Raw genomic sequence first — 13695 nt, forward strand, 5'->3', positions numbered from 1 at the left:
TTCTAAAAGTGGCACTTCAACACTAGACACAATAAATCTGCGCACATCATCGCACAGCATTTAATCTCACGAGTTCGCACATACCAAACTCACCACTGCAGTCCCCACACATCAGGAACTACCATGGACACACATATTCCGCATGCATTCCTATGGGAGGGCAGGCCACTCTCACCACACATACACAGAGAGCGTACACATGTTATACTGGACCACAGTGAAAAGTGTGCAGAGGCCTAAAATCACCATCACCAGGTTACAGAAACAGGCTAGGAAAATGCAAAAAGTTTTGGGGTGAACCTGCCAAAAGGGCCAAGTCCAACAGTGAACCTACAAGTCCAAATATTCCCACAACCAGAACGGTCCAGCCGATGTAACAGTATATTGCTTTTTTACAGCTGTCAAAATTAGAAGAAGTTACAGGTGAAAATGTTGACACAATTGGCTGTTTTTTTCAACTAATTTTCAATTTTTTCCATATTCAACGGTTAGTTTCTATAAAGAAATCTTGAAGGATCTACACAGATGAGCACTTGCTGAATTCAGAATTTTGTATACTTTCTTAAAATGCACAGCTTTCCAGGATCCATTATTGCTTTCATACCCATTTCTACCATTAACTGGAAAGAGGCTGAAAGCACATAAAATAGCAAAAATAGGCTATGTCCCAGAAAAATGCCAGCACTGTGTACAAAATGTTGGTTTTCTGACAAAAGTCTGCTTGTCCCTGAAAGCTAGGAATACTGTGATTTCATCACCACAACCCCTTTTTTGATACAATTTGCAGGGAAAAAACCAGACACTTTCATCTGTAGCCCTTTTACCAATTTTTCCCCCAAAAAACACAATTTAGCTGTATTTTGGCTAATTTCTGTATCCCCTGCAGAGGAATCCACAAACCCTGGGTACCTTTAGAATCCCATGATGTTGGAAAAAAGGACGCAAAATATGGTGTGGATACCTTATGTGGTCAAAAGGTTACTGGGCCTAAGCACCAACTACCCCAAATAGCCAAAAAAAGGCTTAGCACAGGGCAGGAAAAGGCCTATCAGCGAAGGGGTTAACCTCCATGGCTTCCTAACACAGAGAGGGTGTGCTTTTAAGATTCTTACTTGCCCCTCTAGCCGCCTGCAAGGATGTGCTTTAAAACCTCTGGCGGTGATGAGATTTTAGCAGTAAGTAAAACTTCCCCTGAAAGATTATTCTCTCACTCACACAACACTGAGTATTAACACACCATACTCTCTATGCATGCATAGTATAGAGGTCCACACTTCTACAATAGGTGTCAAATATATGCCCCACGACAATCAAGGTGTTGTGCTTACACTATTTTATTCTTTAGATCATTTAAAGCACATTCTTAATCTCTTAAAAATACATTTCTGGGAAAAGCATATACAATACAAAAATACATTTTTCAGGAGTTTCTTGCACCCCCAATCCTAATACAAGTCCCACTATTATTTAAAAACCAGTTAAAAACATTGGCGATGAAATACAATAAAACAATACCATTTAATCTAACATAAGATTGGTAATAAAACAAAACAAAGGAAACCGTATAAGTACAGTTACACTTAAGCTGCTACAAATGATGATCCACCATCTAATGAACCATCACCTCCAGTGCCTTCAGGTAACATGTGAAGACATCCTCATGTTCAATGAGATAAAAAATAAAAACAGGAATAGAATTCACAAAATCATGAGCATTCACTATAATCCCACCTCTTCCACCATCTAGGCTTTACATTCCTCTTTCAAAGTGGGATATGATCATCACTTGCGCCTATCCCAAAAAACAAAAGCATTACTCTTGGAGATGAAACCATAGAAGAAGTGAGTATGTAGGAACTCTTTCGATGATTTCTGCTAACTTCATAAGATTGAAAAACATATTCCTCCTCAGAGGAATTGTTGCAAATGTACTGTTATCACCCACCCTGCTAGTCAGAGTAGAGACATACAATGCATATAGAGACAGTAACCTTAATGGTGTATAATTGTTAACATTTAACAAGCCCAGAACAAACCTAAATATGGGCCCAAGTCTTAAAACTTATGTTTAGCAGACCAGTGTCTTAACTTCCTAACTAAACAGATCTACATTGTAGAGTACTCACAAGACATCAACAAAACAAATGACATCTTCAAAATCCTTCAGAAAATATCCAACTAGGATACCCTAAAGTCACTAAAGATTTCTACTCGAAGCACCTACTGATGCCCTGTAAGACAAAAATATAAAACATCCCGAACTCCAGTTCTCACAATAATAAACGTAGACCGAACATTAGCAGCATTCCCTCCACCATCAATGTTTCTCTTTCCTCCTTCAAACAAGTTCAGGTCCTGCTTGATCCGAGTCCATAAAATAAAAACATTGAAATTGGAGGTGAAATTTTGCAGCCATTGACTTCTGTGTTGACTGCTGACTTCAAAAGATCAAAAACAACTCATTCTCCAAAGGGATAATTGCTTGTCTCAAGGATTGTGATATTATCACCACTTTTGCAAATAATCAGTTTCCAAACAACATGCCCAGGCTGACAACGGCTCTATTTCTATCATGCTTTATGACAGCTAAAGCTAATATGATGGGACACCTATTAGAATTGTGCATCAAAGCCACCTCCTTCATAACTATACTCATGCTCAAGTTCGGATCAGTAACTGCTTGAAAAGATCAGTGAAGATCTATCACTCTAGGTGAAGTCAAGCAAGTCACACTGATTCTATGTCAGGAATAGAGGCGAGGATTATGCTGTACTTTCTTCACTTTTACTTATACAGCATCCATATTAAGCGGCAACCAAGACTTAATTTCCCATAATACCCTGGGAAAAGTCAACAGTTCAACATTAAGTCAACGTCCAATCAACAGTGTCAGGGACCACTTGAAAGTCCCTTGCCCCTGTTGCTCCCTCCTCTTTCTTCGCTGCTCCAGCTGCTGAGATAATTGTCCCCGGCCTTTTGGCAATTTCTTTATTACTTTATCCTGTTTCAAGCAGTTTTATGTGCCAAAGGTGTTAATTTGCTATTTTCTTTGCAGCGGGCCGCAGGAATGTTTGTCGCTCCTCCACGGCTGCTTTCTTGGCAATACCGCCTTTGTGCTTGGGGCTGTTGCAGTGTCGTCCTCCGACCACTAAAGGGCACTGCGTGTCGAGCACGCTCAGCCCGTCTCAATCTTCTGCTGCCGGCACACTGATTCATCAGGCGATCTGCTAGTGACAAGGAGGCTGGGTGTAATCTTGGAATCTTGCTCCTCACATCTGGAGCTTTGATGCCCCTAATTGGGGTCTGTGTTTTTTCCTCAGGGCATAGTGCTTTTGGCAGGTTGGTGCGTGTTACACGCAGACACCAGTTCAGACATATAACCTACCCCTGAGAGAACATGGGTGATTCTGGTGTCCTGCAGGGTTGCCCTGTTATTTCTCCTTTGGGACATGCATATATAAAATATCTGTATTGGATACCCCCACCTGTACCATACCCTGTAAATCAGCCTGGTAACCCTAGACCCCTATGTTTTCATATTGGGTAACCACACTGAAGAGACCTATTTGGAGGAAGATAGTATGACCTACCTTATAATTGATGATCACTTTAGCAAGGTCATGGATGCCTCTATATTGAAAGCAGTTCCACAGGTGGTTTCTCCTCTGCAGCAGAATCTTTTTCAGTATGCTTTAAACTCCTCCTGAGGATGGAAGATACCCTTGGGCTCATGCTCCTGCTATCTCGGAGACACCTGACCAGCCTACGCCGCTTTCTTAGCACAAGCGGGAACGCTTTTGATTGGTTGAAGAGGGCCCTAGTGGACCAGTCTCAGCCTTTAGCGCTAGAGCTCCCTATGCTCTGCAGCCATCCATCCAACCAGGGCTACTGGTGGAGCCCAATATGGAGTACTGCCCATGGTGTCCCTTACTCTATCAATCTAGCGCTGATACGCCAATGGGTGATGCATCTCAGGAGACCTCTGATATGCTAGACCCCAAACAGCTCCTGCACCCATGATTATCACAATCGGCCCCAGGTGACACATTTCCGACCAATGTTGTGGGAAGGCTGCGCAAGCGGATGGATAAGGAGATCCACAACTGCCTCTGGGCAGAATGCACCCACCTGTCTCTAGGTGATAATGTGGTGCAGACCCCTGAAATTGACAAGCGCATTACCACTTTTTTAAGGAAATATATGCGCGATCCCAAGAAAGGTACGAAAAGGTTCTGGTCGGCTTGCTAGGATAAGCTACTAGACATCTCTGGCCCATTGGCCTTCATCTTAGACATGGCAAAGGACACCAAAGCATCCAGTACCCTGATCTCACCAGATGTTCTGTCAGGGTGGGCCCAGTGAGCCATGATCTTTTTGGGAAATGCGATCTGTGCCATCTCGACAGAGAGGCACCATTTGCTCTTCATAAGGACAAATGCCAAACTGGGGGACCTTTCCACATAGGAAGCTGACCCCATTGCCCAGAAGGGACTGTTTGGTGACCCGTTCATTTGTGAGCTAGGGAAATTTGTAACAACGTTCAACTCACTAAACAAGACCCAGGCAACTATAAAATACATCCTCACTGACCAGGTTTTCACTGGGGCTGGCCAAGGCAGGGGAGCTCGGCCGGCCGATCATACCTTTCAGCTTCCAGCAGAGGCAAGTATATGGATACCTCAAATTTTCGCAACTTATATCCTACCAGAGGTTACGTTCTACACCGGGGTTCAAGAGGCAGCCACAGAGACCCCGCCACCGCCAGAGCCAACCTCCACGAAGGGATGAAAGAGGTAGCCAAATGGATGAAGAACAGCCGCCTGAAACTGAACTCGGACAAGACGGAAGTCCTCATCCTGGGATCTTCACCCTCCGCCTGGGACGACTCCTGGTGGCCCCCCGCCCTAGGCAACGCACCCAAACCAACAGACCACGCACGCAACCTGGGCTTCATCCTGGACTCCTCCCTCTCCATGACCAGACAGGTCAACGCCGTCTCCTCGTCATGCTTCAACATCCTGCGCATGCTACGTAAGATCTTCCGGTGGATCCCCACCGAGACCAGGAAGACGGTCACCCAGGCCCTCATCACCAGCCATCTGGACTACGGCAACTCCCTCTACGCCGGAACCACTGCCAAACTCCAGAAGAGACTCCAGCGGATCCAGAACGCCTCAGCACGTCTCATCCTGGACATCCCCCGCCGCAGCCACATCTCCAGACACCTGAGAGACCTGCACTGGCTCCCGCTCAACAAGAGAATCACCTTCCGTCTCCTCACCCACGCACACAAAGCCCTACACAACCAAGGCCCAGGATACCTCAACAGCCGCCTCAACTTCTACGCTCCCAAACGCCTGCTTCGATCGACCGGCCACGCCCTCGCCGCCGTCCCCCGCATCCGAAGAACCACCACAGGGGGACGGTCCTTCTCCTACCTCGCCGCCAAGACTTGGAACTCCCTCCCGACCCACCTCCGCCTGACCTAGGACCACCTCACCTTCAGGAAGCAACTCAAGACCTGGCTGTTCGAGCAGTAGCGGACCCCCCTCCCCTAGCGCCTTGAGACCCTCTGGGTGAGTAGTGCGCTATATAAATGCTGTGATTGATTGATTGATTGATTGTGGCAATCTAGGCTACATTCAAGGTGAGTGTGCATCTTTTCCCGCATCAGCACCTGAGGGCAGACAACTGGGCGGCTATCACCTTAGATGCAATGCTTGGGTACTCCAAACCATACAAGTTTCCCACATGGAGTTCAACAGCTCAACTACCCAAAGGCCTCCTAACCCACTGGTTTTCTCGGTTGCAGATGCCATGCTAGTAGATGGTCCAATTGTAAAGACGTCCCCTAACCAGATGGGGTATCTCAGCAACCTCTTCATGGTGGACAAGAGGGATAGAGGCCAACAGTCGATCATAAGTCTGAAGGAATTTCACAAGTGGTTGGTTTACCGCCACTTCAAGTTGTAGGGTGTTCACCTCTTGAAGGAGCTCCTTCAACTCAACGACTGGATGGTGCATCTCAACCTCAAGGATGCCTATCTGACCGGCCCTATTTGTCCGCCCCACTGATGATTCCTCCAGTTTCAGTGGTGGGGTGACCTTGAAGCTAACACTCTCCTATTTGGCCTGTCACCTGTCCTGTTTTGTTTTAAGAGAATAATGCACCAGTTGATAGAATTCTTCAGAGCTTGGGGAGTCTGCCTGATTGTCTACTTAGATGATATTCTTCTCAAAGCCCTGTTTCCCCAAGATCTCTCAGTGTAACTTCAAATGGCATTCTCCCTGCTGGAGTCTCTTTGCTTCATTATCAATCAACAGAAGTTGGTCCTTACGCCCACAAAATCTTTAGTGTTCCTGGGTTTCCAAGTGGACTCGGTTCAAGCGACTCTTAGCCTTCCTTATAGGAAAATGAACAAAATCAGACACGAACTGCGTAGGATGAAGCTAAAACATCCACCTTCCTACATCAGATAGGGAGGATGGTGGGACTGCTGTAATTCTCAATCCAGGCCCTCTTTCCGTTGGCCCACCAATCGGGCACTACAAGAACACACGGCATTCCACCTACAGAAAGGACTCACATACTCTTAAATAATCCAGCTAACAAAGAAGCCATGGAAGAGATACAGTGGTTGCTGGCCCACATGGATCCCTCTCAGATCTAGTCATAGAATCAGATGCCATCAGTACGGGCTGAGGTGCGAGGTGATGGGGATTCTCCACTGGATGAAGCTGGTCCTCTCACAAAAAATCTCTGCACATCAATTGGCTTGAACTTCAGATAGGTTACCTAATGGTCTGGTGTTGGACCAAGGACCAAATGAAGTGTTATGTCCCAGGGGTATAACACAGGCCCACGCGGTGCGGGGGGCCCCTAGCTCCAAGGGGCCCCCTCGGCACTGCACTCAGGCCGGAGAGCTCCTGATTGAGCCCGGAGGGGGCCCCCCTAAGTACCATGCAGGGAGGCCCCCTCACTTTTCGTTATGCCAGTGTTATGTCCTGCTCAAGATGGATAACATAGCAGCAGTGTGCTATATAAATCATCTAGGGAGCACTCAATCCGAGATCCTCTCGGATTTGGCTAGAAATTTCTGAGAATACTGCCTTGCGAATTAGGTGTCAGCGTCAGCGGAACACTTCCTGGGAAAATCCAAACAAGTGGCTGATTGGCAATCCTGACATCTGAAAGATGCAAGCCTTTGGCAGTTACACCTTCAGGTCAAATGTGGTCCGTTCTCGGTGGGCCTCTTTGCATCTCGTCTGGGCCACTATCATGCCAGATACTTTAGAAGGTGGCCAGATTCCAAAGCAGTAATCACTGACACTTTTACCCAGGACTTGTTGACAGAGCAGTGGTACGACTTTCCCCAATTCATGATGATAATGCACATCCCAGCCCAGGTACAGAGAGAGAAGGCAGAAATGGTAATAGTGACCCCAATTTGGAAATTCCAAGTCTGGTATACGGTTCTATTGGAACTTTCTTGTGATTTTCCAATCCCCCTACCTCTTTTTCTGTAACTCCTCCGGGATCCAGAGGGAAATCACCATCAGCTGGTTCTGTATGGGTCTCTATATCTTATGGCATGGAGGATTGTAGGGAACGCTAGAAGGTCCCAGGGCTTTCTATCCATGGTACGCCACTCCTCTCTAATGCATTGGTTGACAGTACCGTCAAGTGGTATAGATCAGTATGGGCTCTATGGTGGGCTAGTTTCATCAAAAACACATGGATCTAGTGGGAGATGACATTGTCAATATCTTGAATTATCTTGCCTCCCTGGCCTCTGAGGATCTGACACATAGATCTATTGATAGCTTTAGGTCGCCAATATCAGCAGGTCCTGCACCAATCAGAGATGGAAGAACACCCCTTGGTGAGGAAATATCTACGGGGCATCTGGTTATCCCTTCCCCCACAACCTAGGTAATCAATGCTGTGGGATATCAATAAGGTCATCAACCTTTCTTTGCCGTGGCATTCCAATAAGTATATATCAAGTAAGGAGCTGTGGCTAAATTGGATACCATGTAATGCTTGAGATCTTGTTGAAAGGTTTTGTATGTCAGTACACTACAGGTAAAGTATGTACCCTAGACGGTGTTACTCTTCATATTTAACGTTGTACTAAATGTAAATCATGTGTGGTTTCTTACCAGTCCTTTTCAGATTCTCCAAAATTGTGTGTAGTTCGAAGTATTAGGAACTATGAGACAATGACAGTGGATATCTGCAATCATAGTGTAAGATAACTTCTGATTGCCCTCTAAAAACCATACAGGCTGGTTTCCTTGCCTACCATTGCTTCGTAGTTTCGATGGGATATGCATGAGGCTGGCATTAATACTACAATATTTGGTGCTTACTCCACTAGAGGAGCCATGTCTTCAAAAGCCTCTCTCTGGGCTCACCTAAAAGATATACTCAATGCGGCAGACTTGTCTTCAGATTCTATCTTCAAGAGGTTCTACTTTAAGCTAGTCACTAGCATTGCAACTCTGGTTGTGGATAAGCTTTGAACCAGCATAATCCTCACATTAATTAAAAAATTTCCTAGCTATCGTAACGGAAAGTTTCAATTCTATTAAGGACACCGAGGGAGAAGTAGAACACCCACTGCTGCATTTGAATACGCCCACCATATGATGGGATCGGTAAGTAAAGGTAGGTATTACTGTGCATTCAGTTGTTATACCAGATGGTCTTTGTGATGGACACCTATTGCGTTGATGTTCTTTCAATGTTTTGCATAACCTGAAAAAATTATATTATATTATTATATTATAAAATCTTTATTCAGCAGTAATCAGAATCATAAAAGAAAGCAGATTTAAAATCAAAATCCTATTCATATCACAAAATATGCAAAACCACAAATATTCTTATATTCATAAGTCACATCTAGAGATTCTTAGCCTCAGTACAACACTTAAAAATCTAATAACTAAAAGATGATACGCACATTGGACAAGGGTTACACATACAGAAAAGCTACATGGGCATACTACAGTGAGAACCGTAGGGACACCACAATTAAGGTCAGCATTAACTTCATTGTGACAGCACCACACAAATTGACAAAATCGCAGATATCTTTTAATACGTTTATCAACTCTAGAGGTTCTTGACCTCAATGCGGCACTTAAAAAATTAAAAACACCAAAAAGCATACGCACATTAGGCAGAAGTTGCAGACAAAATAAAGCTACCCGGGCGTGTCTGAATTTCCGTTCTTTTCAAAGCAATTGCCTAGGATGCGTAAAATATTTACAATGAAAAACAAAATGTTGAGTGTTCTGTGGAGACCTATTGTCACAGCCATAGGGACCCCTATCTTCTACACGTGAGACAAAACCAGATCAATGATTAAACAAATTCAATCTAAAATGGGTAATACAAAATCTATCATGGGCACTTGTTAAAAGAAAGAAATAACGCTCCATGCCCTGCATGGACTTAACTAGGACATGCCCTCTTTCCTTGGGTTTCCTAAGCTCCTTTTACTCCTAGGAAGCCGTTGAATATTTAGAAAACAGTTCTTTAACAATATTCTTATCCTGAGGCTTCACTGTGTCATATCTCATGAAAATATCAGCTCTGCCTTAAACCATAGAAGTCTCTTTGACATATCTTAGCCATGGAATTTTTAGTGCACAGTTGAGAGAGGGGCAGTCCTGAATTACTAGTCGGAAAAAACCTGCCTCCTCGCTAGACCAAGTCTTCGCCCAGGACAGCAGGGTTTTAACAGCCACCAAGTCCGTTATGAACTTAGGGCCAGATGCATCAAAGGGTTTTGCCCATTCTGTGTCTATGAGCCCTTAGTGCCTAATTCTTCATGTATAGAATACAAGGGGTACCCTGTGGTATTTTCAAAATGTGTCCAAAATATTTATTTTGTTCGCTCTGTAATTTGTTAATCAAAGTATACCCCATACCTCACATCCATATGTAGACTTGCAAATACAGAAGGAGTCATATAACTTTAGAATTACCCTCTAGTTTCCATAGGCCAAGCGTTTTTTGACTTGCCTATATCTTTTGTGTTGTTTGAGGAATCTTCTTAAACTTTTCCAAAGAAAGCATCCAGATGATTCTTGTTCCGCATGGAACGTTTTGGGGTGATCTGTCAAGCAGGGACTGAGAAAAAGGGAGTGTCAAAAAAGTGTTTCCCACAGTAATTCCCATTGGATCTTTAGACACGGCTACAGCCCAAACTGTTGAACGGAATTACATTAAATTTGGCAGCAAAGTAGATATTGGTAAAGGGAAGTGTCTTTTTGTGGTTTTGTGTAAATGAGTTCAGTAGTTTTAGAGATACTAACAAAAATCAAAATTTGTACAAATATGGATGCAAGGATCCATGGCCCCTCCCGATTTCGTGCTGAGATCTGGTTGACTGCCAACATTTCAAACCAGGAAGTGTTGGCAGCCATCTTGAGACTGAGTCCCTCAAAACATGTAAATTAAAAAGCGAAGGGGGATAGGGTAGGAATACCCCGACCCCCTTGATCTCAGCCTTCGACACGGTCTGCCATTGTACTCTAAAGACACGCCTCCTAGAAGCCGGAATCCAAGAGAAGGCCCTCGACTGGATCACGTCCTTCCTCTCCAGCAGAACCCAGAGCGTCCGCCTCCAACCCTTCTGATCCAAAGCCACCGACATCATCTGCGGCGTCCCCCAGGGCTCATCCCTCAGCCCGACGCTGTTCAACGTCTACATGGCCCCCTCGCACAAGTGGCCCGCCAGCACGACCTCAACATCATCTCCTACGTCGACGACACCCAGCTCATACTCTCCCCCACCAAGTACCCACACATCACCAAAACCAACCTCCACGAGGGAATGAAGGCCGTCACTGACTGGATGAGGAGCAGCCGTCTGAAGCTGAACTCGGACAAGACGGAGGTACTCATCCCACCCCCTCAGCCTGGGAAGACTCCTTGTGGCCGACCACACTGGGAACAGCACCAACACCCACCGACCACGCACACAACCTGGGATTCATCCTAAACTCCTCCCTCTCCATGTCTAAGCAGGTCAACGCCGTCTCCTCCTCCTGCTACAACACCCTCTGCATGACCCACAGGATCTACAAGTGGATCCCGACCGAAACAGGAAGAACGGTGACACAGGCCCTCATCAGAAGCAGACTGGACTACGGCAATGCACTCTACGCAGGAATCCCAGCCAAACACCTACGACGACTACAACGCATCCAAAACGCCTCCGCCCGACTGATCGTCAACATCCCCCGCCGCAGCCACATCACCCCCCCACCTGAGAGACCTACACTGGCTCCCCATCGACAAGAAGATCCCCTTCAAGCTCCTCACCCACGCACACAAAGCACTCCACAACATTGGACCAGCCTAACTGAACAGCAGACTCAGCTTCTACACCCCCACCCGCCAGCTCTGCTCCACAAGCCTCGCCCTCGCCGCTGTCTCCCGCTTCAAACGAACGAACTCCAGTGGCAGATCCCTCTCCAACCTTGCCACCAAGACCTGGAACACCCTCCCTACCCACATACGGCAGACCCAAGACCTACCCGCCTTCAGAAGACTCCTCAAGACCTGGCTCTTCGAGTAGTAGTAGCACCCCCCTCCCCTCAGCGCCTTGAGACCCTCACGGGTAAATAGCGCGCTCTACAAGTACTATGATTGATTGATTGATTAGGGGGGATCCCATAGGGAAACGCCAGGTAAAAAAAGGTTTCGAAAAAAAAAAAATTGGGATAGCAATACAATAAAATGAGAAGTGCAGGCTACTGCGCTTGTTTATTGTTCTAAACAACTGAGGGGGTCTCTCGGAACCCCTGTGCCTTCCCCATTTTTAAATAGCGGGTCCTCAGTGGATGGGTCCCCTTGGCATATATCAGCCCAAGGAGGGGGGACACCCCCTCCCATATTAGCAAAATGTTTTTTAAAAGGCCGGGCCCAGGGTATGGGTACCCTGGGACTGAAATCCGACAGTAAAAGAGGACCACGCGACCCCCTCCCCTAATATAGTTGAAAAAATTTAAATGGCTGGCCTGGGACAAGATGCTGGAGGCCCCGCTCCCTTCCTCAATCACTGTGTAAAGGGGCCTCCTGGGGCACAATTTGTTGGGAAATAAAGTCCCCTTGGATGCTGAGGGTCCTTGGGGGCCAACCACCCCTCCTATTACCTCCAGTAAGTCCCACATAGCAAGATTGCTGAGGCTGTCTGAGACCATGCCCCTTTTCTCCTCCACTCTGCAGACGCACCTCCTGGTGCACTACTGATTGGGGGATGAAGTCCCCTTGGATGCTGAAGGTCCACGGGGGCCAGGAACACCTCGTGTTACCTCAAGTAAGTCCTACATCGCAGGATTGCTTAGCGGTTGTTGGAGGCTCCTCCCCCTTTGTCCACCACTCTGCAAACATGCCTCCTGGTATAATACGGGTAGGGGGATGAAGTCCCATTGGATGCTGAAGGTCCTTGGTGGCCAGGAACCCCTTCTGTAACCTCAAGTAAGTCCCACACAGCAGGGTTGCTGAGAGGTCATCAGAGGCCACGCCTCCTTTCTCCACCACTCTGCAAACATACCTCCTGGCACACTACTGGTTGGGGGATGAAGTCCCCTTGGATGATGAAGGTCCTTGGGGGCCAGGAACCCTTCTATTACCTCAAGTACATCCCAAACAGCAGGATTGCTTGGAGATTGTCATAGGCCCATCCCCTTAGTCAACAAATCTTCAAGCATGCCTCCGACACACTACTGGGTGAGGGATAAAGTCCCTTTGGATGCTGAAGATCCTTGGAGGCCAGAAACCTCTCCTATTACCTTCAGTAAGTCCCACACAGCAGGATTGCTGAGAAGTCGTCTGAGGCCACTCCCCCTTTCTCCACCATTCTGCGGGTGCAGACGCACCTCCTGGTGCCTCACTGTTTGGGGGATGAAGTTCCCTTAGATGCTGAAGGTCCTTGGGGCCATGAACCCCTCCTGTTACCTAAAGTAAGTCTCAAACAGCAGGATTGCTTAGAACAGCTGTTCCCAATCTGTGTGTTGCAGCACCCTAGTCTGCCATAAAAATTAACCAGGGGCCCGCAAAACAGATGCGCACAAGTTTGGGAACCACTTAAGCGTTGCCATGCAAAGTTCTTTCATATATTCCTACACCTCTCTTTTTGCTTTGCCTTTCCTTGAAATGAAGCAAGCAAGCAGGGGGCGTATGTCAATTAATGTCAAAATTTGCCTGTGTCTTTCTTTCCTGGGTGAGAAATTATATTTCTTTTCTACCATAGAATATATAGAATAATGCTTAAATCAGCGTTTCGGTTTTCAGAATGTATTTTATGCACCAAGTCGTCACTAGAGGGAGTCAAGACAGGGGCGTACCACAGGGCCCCGCAGCCCCCGCGTTGCGGGGGGCCTGAGCTCCAGGGGGCTCCCTTCAGCACAAAGTACAGTAAGTGACAGCAAAGTCGGAAGTCCGCGCACCATGCTTGGACGTAGTTTAGAAGTTATGCTTCAGTCCGCTCAAATAAAGGACATGCTGCTAACTGGCGCCACCCCATCGACTCCCGGTTAAAGCCACTGACACCTTTTTGTGGCCACCAGGGACATTATCTGGAGTTGATCACATGGGCATTTACTATCTTGAATTGGCTCCATCTGCTGCTAGACTGGGCCGCTGGCGTCTGTCAGGTCACGTGAACAAACTCT

This window comes from Lissotriton vulgaris, chromosome 3_1 (genome assembly GCF_964263255.1).
Source record: "Lissotriton vulgaris chromosome 3_1, aLisVul1.2, whole genome shotgun sequence".
NCBI lineage: Eukaryota > Metazoa > Chordata > Amphibia > Caudata > Salamandridae > Lissotriton > Lissotriton vulgaris.